Source organism: Acinonyx jubatus, chromosome B4, assembly GCF_027475565.1.
Source record: "Acinonyx jubatus isolate Ajub_Pintada_27869175 chromosome B4, VMU_Ajub_asm_v1.0, whole genome shotgun sequence".
Lineage (NCBI taxonomy): Eukaryota > Metazoa > Chordata > Mammalia > Carnivora > Felidae > Acinonyx > Acinonyx jubatus.
Window position 1 is genome coordinate 117,018,765 of NC_069387.1, and position 13,793 is coordinate 117,032,557.

The following is a 13,793-nucleotide window of genomic DNA, read 5'->3' on the forward strand; positions in this document are numbered from 1 at the left end:
GCTTGGGATTCTCTGTCTCCCTCTCTCTCTGCCCCTCCCCCCTCTCAAAATAAATAAACAAACATTAAAAAAAAGAAAAAACCCATAAACAAACTCAAAAGACATAAAAAACTAGGAACAACAATTTATATTCCTACAAATAAGACTCATAACTTAATCGAAAATGGGCAAAGGAAATGAAGACAAAGTTCCCAGGAAAGGTATTCCGAATGGCTTTTAAACATAGAAAACTGTGCTCAATCTTCTCCATAGTAAGAGAAATGCAAATTAAAACCACCAGATTGTCAGATTAAAATTTTGATAAGACCATGTAGACGAAGGTTAGAAAAACAGATGCTCTCACATACTGCCAGTGGGAGTGTAAATGGGCTCAACCCCAATGGAGAACAATTTGACAATATCTATCAAAATCTAAAATGCATATTTTGGCAGGCACCATTAGTTGTAGACCCCAAAATCACTCCTCCATATTCCTCGTTGACAGAATCCAGTTGCTCAGGTGGCAATGTGCCAAGCTCCAAGTAATGAGTTTATTTATTGATTCATTCATACTTAAGCACTTACTGTGTACTAGGCACTGTTCTAGGCTCTGGGGATACAACAGTGAAGCAAGGAGACCAAATCCTAGTCTTCGTGGTAATCCTGCACCAACTAATGGAGATTCCAGAGCCAAATGGCAAATGCAATATTTCGATGTATATTTCAAATAAGAGGTGACTGGCTGTGTGATTTTCATCTAAACTGAGGCCGTTTTGAGAGTGAATAGAGTGCTAGTAATAAAAAACACACAGGGATAGCAAGTGTGAACTAGGATTGTTCCAGGAAAACTGAGAAATACGGTCATTCTAGCAATCCTGAGAAAAGGATGATACCACCACTGTCTCATTTGCTAATCTAAACAATGCCCGTCCATTCTAACATGACTGTCCCAGGAGTCCTCCAGTCCACTCTGGAGGAAAATTAGGACCCAAACCAGCTTTAGAGACATACAAATGACAGATAAATATGAAAAGATACTCAACCTCTTTAATAATGAGAAAATTGAAATTAAATCAACAGTAAGAAGCCTTGGCCTTCCAAGGCTCAAGGTTCAAAAAGAGTAAGGATGTGGTCAGAAGGCTTTCAAAACATGTGCCTTTGATTTAAATGTTAATACAATCTATAATTTTCTGGGCATATCTCCAGGCATAAAACTGACTAAAGCATTATTGGTAAGTTAAGGAAAAAAAGTATTATGCTAAAAAATTTCAATTCTTAAAAACAGCACAGAAGACTAGTATACTGAAAAAACTGATATTGTAATCACTACTCATTTCCTTTTGCCAGACAGTCAGTTTCCCGGCCTCCCTAGTGGCTAAAGAAACATAGGAAAACAACCTCCAGAGTGCTTCTAGGATGGCTTTCTTCCTGTTAAAAGGGACAAATTCAAAAGGAGCATTTGTTGGAACTGCCTCCTCCCTCATGCCCCAACCTTGAAAGTGGCTATGACACCTGGAGCTGCAACAGCTATCTTGTAACCATGAAGTGACAATCATGAAAACAGAAGTCAACGGGCATAGGGTTGGGGTGCCTGGGTGGCTCAGTCAGGTAAGCAGGTAAGCGTCCAACTTCAACTCAGGTCATGACCTCACAGTTCATGGGTTCAAGCCTCCTGTGGTGACAGCTCAGAGCCTGGAGACTGCTTCAAATTCTGTGTCTCCCTCTCTTTCTGCCCCTTCCCCACTCACACTCTGTCTCTGTCTCTCAAAATAAATAAACATTAAAAAAAAAAAGTTTTTTAATTTGCATAGTCTTGCCAAGAAGGAAGACCAGAGCAAAAAGAAGAATCCAGAGTTCTTGATGACCTTGGTGAGCCACTGAACCAATCTTCACATCACTTGGGATGAAAGAGAGACTTTTCCTCTGTATATCCTTTGGTACTTACTTAATTTCATATTTTGTGCATGAATTGCCTATGAAAGTTACCAGAATATGCTACCCAAAACATGCCACTTTGGCATAAGAATTATTTTGGAAAAATAATTTGGAAAACAGCAGGTTTGAGAAGGGAGCTCTGACCTCCTTTTTCCTTCCTAAAAGCAGGAGATAAAACTCCCCCGTGAAAGATATCCTTCCTACACCAAAAGGAAAGAAATATGTTTGTCACCAGAGATGAAGTGTCAAGGCTGACAGAATTCTGTACAGATTTTGTTAAAATAACTCTTATCTTCCTTTAGCCTCCCTATATATTTTGGTTCCTTGTCCACAATCACCTCTCTTTGTTTGGCCTGGTATATAAGCATTTAGTTTTTGCCACTTTTTTGAGCCTTCATTTCCCTATGGCAGGCCCCCATGCACAAGTAAAAGCTGTATGCTTTTCTCCTGTTAATCTGTTTTATGTAAGTTTAATTCTCGGGCCCAGTGGAGATCTTAAGAGAACAGTGGTAAAGTTTTGCCTTCCCAACACCTATTCAAATAAAATTTAAAGAGTGGGATCTTGGGGCGCCTGGGTGGCTCAGTCAGCTAAGTGTCCGACTTTGGCTCAGGTCACTATCTCCCAGTTTGTGGGTTCGAGCCCTGCGTCGGGCTCTGTGCTGATAGCTCAGAGCCTGGAGCCTGTTTCAGATTCTGTGTCTCCCTCTCTCTCTGGCCCACCCCGTTCATGCTCTATCTCTCTCTCTCTCTCAAAAATAAATAAGCGTTAAAAAAGAAAAAAAAAAAAAGACTGGGATCTTATCAATTCATAAATATTTAAACCAAAAATATTATTTGCCTGCATTGGATTGCTTTCTGGGGCTTTTTGTTGTTGTTGTTTTTGTTGTTTTATTTTTTTCAGTGGAAATGTAATGTTTAAAAATGCAATGCAAATAAGTAAATTACAGACAAAAAGGACTTTTAGGGGTGTCTGACTGGCTCAGAAGGGCATGCGACTCTTGATCTCAGCGTCATGAGTTGGAGCCCCATGTTGGGTGTAGAGATTACTCACATACATACATACATTCATAAACAAACTTTAAAAGAAAATAAAAGGACTTTCAATATCAACTCTCATAATATACTGATAAAGCTCAAAGTGGCAGAAATCATTATCAGGAGTCAATCTAAAATCTAAGTATCCCAACCTCTTTCACCTAATGTGTTGACAATGAATCCAAAGTATTGACTTGCTATGATTATAGAACAAAGTTTGACTTTCTTAGTTTTAGAAACCAGAAACCTGTCTGAATCCTTTCAGAATTGACTTATTATTTAGATTTCTTTTAAATATGCCAATGCTGATTTTAAGTGTTTTTTAAAAATCAATAGCCACACCTATAGTTTCAAAGACTAAACCTACAAAGCTTGTTGGTGTGTGATTCCTTCCTCTAAAATACCAGACATTCTCGTCTCCAGGCATCACCATTTGGGGAGAGTGTTGTGTGAAAATGGCTGTGATCTTTGTGGGTTCTGTCTGGTTATACCTCACTGGGACACCAGAGGGCGCACGGAAGGCCGGCACTTGTTTTTCTTTAAATCCTGAATCAAAATCCTTGCAGCGAACAACAAAAGACTGGGAACACAGGGGCCGGAAGACAAAGGGACAAGGGGAAAAGGCTGCACGCCCTGTTTTACTGACGTTTAAGTTTGCTTCCTCGTCCCTTCACCTCCCTGCCTTAAGAAAGTAAAACAATGTAAAATGCAAAATGAAATCAACTAACAAGGAAAATCAGAGTAGAATAGTCACTATAGTTCTAGGGAAGACCATCACAGGTGTGCATGTAAGCTATTTGCTTTCCTTGGTATTAGTAACTTAAAAAAGTTACTGTTTCTCTATGTTCAAGAATAATATATGCACGTAGTAGAAAACTTGGAAAATATAGAAAAGCCAAAAGAACAGGGATCATCAATATGTTCTAACCCAGATATAACTATTTTTAATATTTTCACGTATTTCTTTCCAGACTTCTTTCAATATTTCTAAATGCAGGGCGCCTGGCTGGCTCAGTCTGTGAAGCATGCTCTTGATCTCAGGTTTGTGAGTTTGAGCCCCACGTTGGGTGTAGAGATTACTTAAATAAATAAACTTAAAAAAAAATTTAATATTTATAAATGCACATAAAAATAGTACTCCACATACTATTTTGTGCTAGTTTTCCCCTCATTTATTGTACTATCAACTTCGTTTTTAACAATAAATTCTAATAACCTTCCTAATCACATGAGTCATTCACAAATAAAAGTTAGAAATTTCAAAAGTGCTACAGGCAGCTGTTTCCTAAGATGGCACTTCAATGCCAGACCTGAGTAGTGCATTTAAAGTAGGAATTTTTCTGTTGCTTTGCTTTTAGAAGAGGTAACAGGTAAAGACTAAAGTAAAGAAGTAGACACTATTTCACCCCACCCCAAATAAGCAGAATGGATTTGTCCTTCCAGCTGCCTGAAAACTGACCCCAAAGGGCTAGGGAAAAGTGTGGGTCAGTGGGACCCAGGGGTCTTCCCAGTGGGGTCAGTGCTTGCCTTAAGGTCGGACAGATCAATGAGCACAATTACTAACACCGGCAAGCCAGTAGGTGGTCAGCAAGGCAGGAAAAAGTCAGAACAGAAAGGTCAATGACCTCGAGGCTTGAGACAAATGCCAGCAGGTGCTTTCCTCAAAGGAAAAGAAGCTGAGACCAGCCCAGGGAAAGATAGCCACAGGGAAGATGATGCCAAGATCTGGTGCCCTGGATTCCTTTGCATCACTGCAACAAATAAAGGGGAAAGTGGTGACATTCTTGGCCCTAAGAATTAGGGAAATCACTGGAGATCTCTGGGCCTCAGTTTCCTTACCTGTATAAATGAAAGGATTGAAAAGATCTGTAAGGTTCCTGCCAGCTCCTCAAAGTCTGTGATTTTTACCTATCCCCACTGTGCATTATAATGAATGCTGAAAACATTTCCTGCCTCCTGCAATCCTATCCCACCAGCAGCAGCCCCTCTACTTTATGAAACCCCCACATACTCTTCCTTTCTTTTTTTAAAATTCATTTATTTTTAAAGAGAGAGAGAGAGCAAGAGAGAGAATAACTGGGGGAAGGGCAGAGAGAGGAGAGAGAGAATTCCAAGCAGGCTCCACACTGACAACGTAGGGCCCAATGGAGGGGTCAAACTCATGAACAATGAGATGAATGAACCTGAGATGAAACCAAGAGTCAGACACTCAACCAACTGAGCCACCCAGGCGCCCCTTCCCTTCTCTTTCAAACCTCATCATCATCTTTGGAAGGCTGAGCTGAAAGTAGGTTTTCTTTGAAAAACCCAGGCAGAGCCAGTCCTTCCTTCTCTGTAATCCCATAGTATTTTGCACATATTTCCATCTCTTTCTGTGTGACCTTAACTGTTTTGTGACTCAGTCTCATCTGTAAAAGTGGAAGAATTACTGCACCAAACTTACAGGATTGAAACAAACAGTAAATAGTTATCTTATGTAAAACACTTAAAAGAGAGCCTATTTGTAAGCATGGACTATGCCTCCATTATAGCACTTAACAAACTATTAGTAAAAGAGTCCAGCAGTTACCCCACCCCATGAAATCTGAGTTCTTCAAGGGCAGGAAGTGATATTACTCATATCTTTGTCCCCTATGCCTAACTCCATGCCTGGCACAAAGAATAGATCAATACGGTTATCTTTTGTTTGTTGGTTTTTTTGTTTATTTGGTCTTTTTAATGAGAAGGAAAAGACTAAACTTGATTATACTGGAGGGAGAAAGATGCTTGCCTCTCAGCTTTAACTCTGGATTATTTAAATAAGTCAGGCTGTGAAACAGTGAAGTATGAGCATCCTCAATAGAATTTTTTTTCCCTTAATATTCTCAACTTGCTCCCAGTTACATCTGTCTTCCAGGCCCAAATCATAAACATTCACCTTTGAATTTGAATTTTAATATTTATGGAGGGTTAGTTCAATATTTGCATAGGAACTTTTGCATTTTAATAAATGGAAATCATGTTTCTGTGAATGAATGATTATAGAATCCAAAAACTACCCAGGAGGAATTTAGGCTTTTCTTTAATTACGGAGGAAGAGGAAAGGAAAAAGAGAATGTTGGGTAGTGTGCTGGCCCAAGTTCTTGTTTACTTTATGTTCAAAGGTTGAGTTGAGGAAGTGAAAATAATAGAGAAAAAAGGGAAGAAACACAAGAAACCAAGTCATGTATGCTCTGATAAAATCAAAAATTCTTTAAGAGAATAAAATAAAGCAAGACACAGCTTAGGAGAAAATGCATCTCCCAAGATATATTATATATGTGTTGATCTATCCCAAGATATATAACAGATTTTAAAAAACAAGAAATCAAAAAAATAAAAAAAGGAATCAGAATACATTTAAAAAACTTTCAAAATTCAATAAGAAAACCACCCAACTGAAAAATAGGCAAAACATTAAGATGCTTAAAATAAACCCATTAAAATATGCTCAACATCATTAATCATTAGGGAAAGTTTTATTAACCACAGAGAGATCCTACTACATTGCTTATAGAATGGCTCAAATAAAAAAATACTTATAATATCAAGTGAGTGCTAGTAAAGATATGGAACAATAAGAATGTTCCTTTGTTGTTAGTGAGAATGTAAAATATTCCAGTTAGGGAAACAGTTTGGCAGTTTCTTATAAAGGCAAACACACATTCACCCTAAGACCCAGTTAGTTATTCACTCCTAGTTTTGACCTAAGAGAAATGAAGATGCAAAAACCTGCATACTGTTAAAAAAAAACAAAAATCACCTGGGTAAATTTGAAGATCTAATTGGCTTTTTTCAACGATTTATAAATTGGTAAGCATCCCATCCAGCAAGTAGAAAGGAGCTGCAAAGAACTGTACCAAATAAATTTTATAGACAGAAACAGGAAGTCTGTTAGCAAAGGAAAGGATTGTTTCAGGCAAGTTCACCTTTCCCTTAAGGGGAAGAGCAGGCGATCTTAACATGCAGATTACCTCACAAGGGCTGATTAGGCAATTCCAGACTGATTGGTTTAAAATTTCACTCCTGGGAGACACGAAAACTGCAACTAGGTTAAGTCTTTGTGGAGTATAACAAAAGTGACTCCATTTTGGCCTATTGTTTCTTTTTAACAACAGGAGTGTTTATAATAGCTATATTTATAATAGTCAAAAACTGGAAACAACTCAAATGTCTATCAACTAGTGATTGGATAAACATCCATACAATGGTACACTAATCAACAATGGAAAAAAAATCCCACTGATAGAAGAAACAATGTGGATGACTCTGAAAAGCATCATGCTAACTCAAAGATGCCATATTTGAAGGGTTACAATCTGTACATTTCCATTAATATGGCATTCAATTCAGCAAACCGGAAATCATATCAGTGGTGCCTGGGGTTGGAGGGAAGGGATTGACTGCAAAGGGGCATAAGGGAAGTTTGTGATGAAAGTGATAGGAGTAATAGAAACAGTCTATAACTTTAAAAAAAAAAAAAAAAAGAAATAGTCTATAATTTGATTATGGTCAAAATTCATAAAACAGTACACCTAAAAAAGAATGAATTTTACTATATGTAAACTATAACTCAATAAACCCTAAAAATAATAAATAAACATTTATTTTTTTATTATTTTTTTAGAGAGAGAGCATGAGTGGGGGGAGAGGGGCAGAGGGAGAGAGAGATAACTGGGGCTCCATGTGGGGCTTGATCACATGACCCTGAGACCAGGACCTGAGTCAAAATCAAGAGTCAGGTGCTCAACCAGCTGAGCCACCCAGGCACCTCCAAACACATTTATTTTAAAAATTATTAAGAGGCCAAGGAAAAGTTAACACAGCTTGAGAGATCCTGTATCACCCACCCTACTCCCATTGGCCTTTCAACCTCATCTCTCCTATGAACCTCCTCATGATCTCTAGCCACTTCCAACTTCTTTCAACCCCTCTACTCACATTTCTTCAGTTCCTATAACCTTTGCAGTACCATCTACCAAGAAATCTCTTCCTTCTGCATCTTCTTCTTAGTAACTGTCACAATTGTAATTTCACTTTTTTGTTGTTGTTTAATTATTCTTTGATTAAAGATATGTATCCTCCCCTCAAATAAAAGTTCCTTGAATTCAGGGTCTTTGTTCATCATAGCACCTCCAGCACCCAGCACAATGACCTCTACAATGAGTATTCAACCATGATGTTCAACTACCTACTCAATGTCTCACCCTTAACACAGCCAAAACTGAAATACTTATTATCCCTAAAAATACTGCTCCATGTGCAGAGCTGACATATTGCACACTTCCAAGGAGTGCCATCCACAGAACATCTGTGTGAATGGTGCCCTGCCTCCTCCTCAGGGTGCCCTTGTTAGGGACCAAGAGCAGGCTGTCCTGAAATGGGCCACTTTGGCATTAAGATTATTTTGAGTTAAACAAAAGCAATCCAGGGGCACCTGGGTGACTCAGTCAGTTAAGCATCTGATTTCAGCTCAGGTCATGATCTCATGGTTTGTGGGTTTGAGTCCCCTCTCAGCCTCTGTGCTGGAAGCTCAAAAATAAATAAACATTTTTAAAAATTAAAAAAAAAAAGCAATACAAACATAGCTGTTTCAGAAAAGACTCTTTAGCTACCCTATAACTGCCTAAAAGAATTGAGATATATGTAACTACATTACAATATGGTAGACAGGGAGGAAACCAGGAAGGCCTGTTTAAGTCTTCTCTTTGTCCCATTGTTTCTGAGTGGCCCAGCGAACATTTGTTTACCAAATGTTTTCTCTTTTTCCAAATATTTCCTGTTTTTCATGCTTCCTGAAGAATGCATCCCTTCTCTTTGAAGTCCAAGACCCTTACCCCCTTCACCTCAGTTCATAATGACATATATACCTCATTTTGTCTGTCTTTGGAATTTCCACGTCTGTATGGATTCCCTGTGTGTGCTATTAAATTTTATTTTTTCCTATTAATATGTCTCATGTCAAGTTGATTCTTGGTCTACCTAGAAGAGCCTTAAAAGGGCCAGGAATTCTTGCTTCCTTCACGTGGACTATGAATATGGTGCCCTCTGAAATTGTGCACTATTCTCCACTTCAGTTGATGGCAACTCTGTTCTTCCAATTGCTCAAGCCAAAAAGTTTAGAAGCGTCTTTGATTCATCTTTTACTCTTACACCTCAAATTCATGGTGTCAGGAAGTTCTACAGGCTCCACTTTCAAAATCTATCAGCACCTGTCCCATTCTCCACGACTCCCACACTGGCTTCAACTACCTCACCTCCCACATTGATTATTGCAATAGACCTCATTGGTCTCCCTGCTTCTGCTCTTAGCCCCCTATAGTCTATTCTCAACCCAGTAGGCAAAAACTCTTTAAAACATAAATCAGAACAGGTCACTTCTCTGTTCAAAACCCGACAGCAGCTCATTTCTCCCCAGAATAAAAGCCAAAGTCTTTACAACAACCTTTCAGGTCCTACAATCATTGTAGCTAGCTATATGACTACACCCCTTACTTCAAGTCTGTTCGAATGCTACCTTATTAAAAGGAGGCCTGTTTGACCATTGTATTTAATTTGCCCCTCTCTAGACCCCCTTATAATGCTATTTTTTTTCTATTTACACTCTTGTCACCATCTAGCATATTCATTTATTACATTCATTGTTTATTGTCTTCCTTCTATTAGGATATAAGCTCCCCAAGAACAACATTTATCCATTAAAACCTGCCCATATGTCTAAAACAATGTCTGGCACATTTTAGGTTCAATAGTAAATGAGTAACCTCAGTGCCTAAGCAATTAGAGATTAGTGAATATTAATACAGGAACAAGCATGACACATATGTTGACACTAGTGGTAAGATTTTCTCTCCATAACACTTATTAACATACAACTATGTGGAACTATACAGCAGGATGAGTTTTGCACAAGATTTGCTGTCAAGGCTTGGGTGATTCCTAGCCTATTACCACTTCCTATCTGTGTGACTCTACAAAATTCTCTTTATCCACCTGTAAAATAGGGATAAAACACCTGCCTTATTGACCTCACAGGACTGTTGAAGAGATGAATACAAATGGTTCTACAAGCTGTGATAAGCTAGACAACCAGTTATTTAGGTGGATCAAGATTTGAAACGTTCAATAACATTGATTGTCATCATACTATTCACCTCCTGAGAGTTCTATGCTCTCTCTACTGCCAGTCAGATTTTAACCTTTACTTTCACCAGTGCTGACAGTGAGGAATCTCTGAGCTCCCTTACCCTGTTCAGGTTAATTATCCTCTCTTCCTTTCCATTTTAGGGAAATGGACAGCAGGTGCTGAGTTTCCTGCTCCATGATTTCTGCTGACTCAGGCTGCTTCTTCATTTCCCTAGGGAGGAAAAAAAAAAGTAAGAACACAATGTGTGAACACTGGCATAGCTTTATCACAGCTTAGGTGGAGAGGATGATGTCTCTTCTGAAGGGACAGGATTAAGCCTCTTCTACCAGGTGGGGGAGGGGTGAAAACAGGCGGTTTTGCCAACTGAGAGACCTGGGACAAATCCCTTCAATCTTACAAGGAAAAAGCCGTCAGCATAGTTATCACAGTGCCCTTTGGACTTCACAAAAGTTATTTGAAAATCAGAAGTAGGAGGAGGCCACAGACCGTGGAATTTTTTGAGGCCTTTGGTGTATTTAAAAGTGGAAAAAATATGCCAAAACAGGCCTCAGAAATTGCTATTTTTCAAAAGTCTGGATTAAATAATCCCTTTCATCAGATGGAAAACACCCTGTAACCTATGACCAAAAAAAAAAAAAAAAAAAAAAAGTAGTAATTCATAGTACACTACAAGGAATGGATTCCTTAAGACATGTAAGCTCAAGTTCTACAATGAAAACTTTCAGTCATGTCTGCGACTCTGTGAATTTGCATTAAAGATAATGTCAAAAGTTTATGTGTAAGGTCCTCCTCAGAACAGGTTTGATCCTGTTTATGAAAAAGCTAAAGACGGTACAAATTAGCACACCTTCCTAACCCTATGTTTAATTAATGGCACATCCTTGTTTTGAATTACTTAAATGTATTATTATTTTACCACTTACGTGTTTGTCATTTTCGAGTAAACTGTAGACGCCTCAGGAAAGAGACCGAAATACAGAAAAAAAAAATCAGCTAACAGGATTTCATCTGGCCTCAGCTGGTCCAATGCATGAGCCCTTTGGTGTAACAAAAGCTTACAAATTGTTTGAGGAGGCACTGTACTGTGGGACAACCCTGGCAGCCCTGGACATCTGGCAACCATATGATATCCTTGGACTTCGACTTCTGAATGAAAATATAAGTAAGTGAAGGTAAAGTTCTGCTTCAACTTACATCCTCTTGGTCACTATTAAATAAAAAACTCCAACAAGAAACCTAAGTCATCAGGAAAGTATAAAGAGCTCCGGAAAATTATTTTCAACAATTCACCACCACTAAAACTGGAAGCGCATTTTGTTTCACTTATTCTAAATAATTTACTCTTTCCACGGACGAAGAGTCCAAGGTGCCCAAAGGGGATAGAGAGCAGGTAGAGGTCCAGGTGTCCGGATTGTCACACTTCCGGGTGGCAAGCGGAAAGGAAAGTAGCCTAGGGAGGGAATCTTTTCTACTTTTGAAGAGATATTTGGGAAGAATAAAAGCGACAGCTCCTCGTTAGTATAGTGGTTAGTATCCCCGCCTGTCACGCGGGAGACCGGGGTTCAATTCCCCGACGGGGAGGCCGTTAAGTTTTATTAATCCAACTGCTCAACTATGAGGTGCAAACCTGCTGACATATGCAATACATAATATCCTCTGTAAGCGCATCTTTTAAAAATGGTACTTTTAAGCTTAACACTCACGGTGAAATAAAACCATACCCTGAGAGCAATGCTTTATACAACTGGCGCTAGCTACCAGGGGCTAGCTGGCAAAGACGTGCGCTTGCGCAGAAACGCCCGACAAATTCCAACTGGAGGTCACGAACTCCGCGCGCGCAACCGGGGGGGGGGGGGGGGGGGGGGGGGGGAAGGCGGAGTTCCGCGCCTAAAGGGGCGGGTAAGAACGGAAATTGCTTGCTATAGAAGAGGAAGGAACAGTTTCCCTTGACCCTGGGGACTCGACTGAAAGGGAAACTCCGTTCTCCCGCTTCCTTTGGTTCCTCCCCAAGTTAGGTAGAGGATTAGCGGTCAGTAAAATTTGGGTGCCAAAAGGATCAGTCTCCAGTTCCAATCTGTACTGGGTGGAGGGGCAAGGAGAGACGTGAAGAAAAAAAATGCATCCGGGAGAAGCGCCATGATACTTGAGTCCTAAGAAACTGCGCGAGCCACAGCCCAGCAGGACCTCGTGGCGCAACGGTAGCGCGTCTGACTCCAGATCAGAAGGCTGCGTGTTCGAATCACGTCGGGGTCATGAGGCTTTTACTCTTTTAAGCCACTAACCTCTAGAGACCTAGGATTATTCCCGCCATTTTTTAAAAATGCCTTTAATTTTAAGATTAAATCTTCCTCCTTCAAATGTTACCCTAGTAATCCTTAGTCTGCGAAAAGACAAATCTGTCTTTATATTATAGAGCCTTAAGGCTAGTGGCTTTGTACTGTTTTGCTTTGTAAAGTGAGTTTTCTGTCATTTAATGTGCATGATACATAGAAATATATGTATGGACCATTACTACTGTGCATTAGTGGGTGTATCAGCCCAACGGCCTTCACAAGAAATGAACAAGCCATTTTTCCCAAAACGGTATTAGACCCTTTGCCTTTCGAAAGCAAGTACAATAGAGTAAAATTTTCTAACTTTGAATATCATGGCAGTTTATATGTCTTAGCCTGTGTGCCAATAAACAATCTTACGACGTGTGATTAGTATCCTACTATTACAAACTGGCACACGCAGGAATAGGGACCTGCCAAGGGTCACCAAAGTTTCCAGACAAGACTGGCTGCATATCCTTGTCTTTACTAAATGTTTTATAATGAAGGTGGAAAAAAATGTCCAGAGAATGTGCTAGAAACCATTGGACTTAAGTGACGTATTGATGCCCCCTTTATATTTTCACTAATTGAGGTGAGTGGGGACAAAAGTCAGATACTCAACTTTCAACTATTAATCTTTTTAATAAGGAGCAAAGCTTACTTATTCACCTTTGTAAGTTCCAGCACTCTTAGTACTGAATAGTGCCTTACAGGCATATGTCAAACATTTGTTGTACAAAAAAAATGAATAGCAAGATGAGAAATATTTTTAGATTTTTATTGGCTATGTTCCATAAAAGTCCCGGAGTTTTTCTGTTCAGTGTTTTGAAAACATCAAATACTAATTTCTTATGATTTAACCTAATGTAGCCACTATAGCTGGACATTATATTTTCACTTTGTGTAGTTTGTTCTTTCTCCTATTTGGATGGATTAAGATTAGACCATCCATTTCAACAGATACGGCCCACCAACTATGATGAGCCTAATACTGTGCTCAGCACTGAGGAAAAGGATACACTGAGTAAAGTACCCAAATACTGTAATATATTGGGCTAAGTACCCTGAAAATAAGAACAGAGTAGTATGGAGTTGCTAAAATAGGGACATTAACTCTGCCTTGGTTAGTAGCTCAAGAAAGCCTCATAAAGGAGGATCTTGAAAAATAAAATTTTCCTATGTGACTTTAAGACATTTATCCAGTAGACATATTTGAATGCCTTCTATAAGTTGAGCACTGTCCATAATGTCCCTCAGATCTGGTTTTTTCAACCTGAGGTTTATATGAGTTTGCTAGGACTGCCTAGAGTTCAAGATCGAAGTGACAGCAGGGCTGTTTTCTTCTGAGATCTGTTCTTGGCTTA

At 39.3% G+C, this 13,793-nt stretch overlaps 2 non-coding genes across 2 annotated transcripts; both read left to right on the forward strand.

Moving 5' to 3' along the window:
• The first annotated feature begins 11,623 nt into the window (after positions 1–11,623).
• TRNAD-GUC (transfer RNA aspartic acid (anticodon GUC)) lies at positions 11,624–11,695 on the forward strand. The gene has a single exon. It is a non-coding gene; the product is annotated as a tRNA-Asp (tRNA).
• A 600-nt stretch (positions 11,696–12,295) lies between these two features.
• On the forward strand, positions 12,296–12,367 carry TRNAW-CCA (transfer RNA tryptophan (anticodon CCA)). Its single transcript has one exon. It is a non-coding gene; the product is annotated as a tRNA-Trp (tRNA).
• Positions 12,368–13,793: the final 1,426 nt, after the last annotated feature.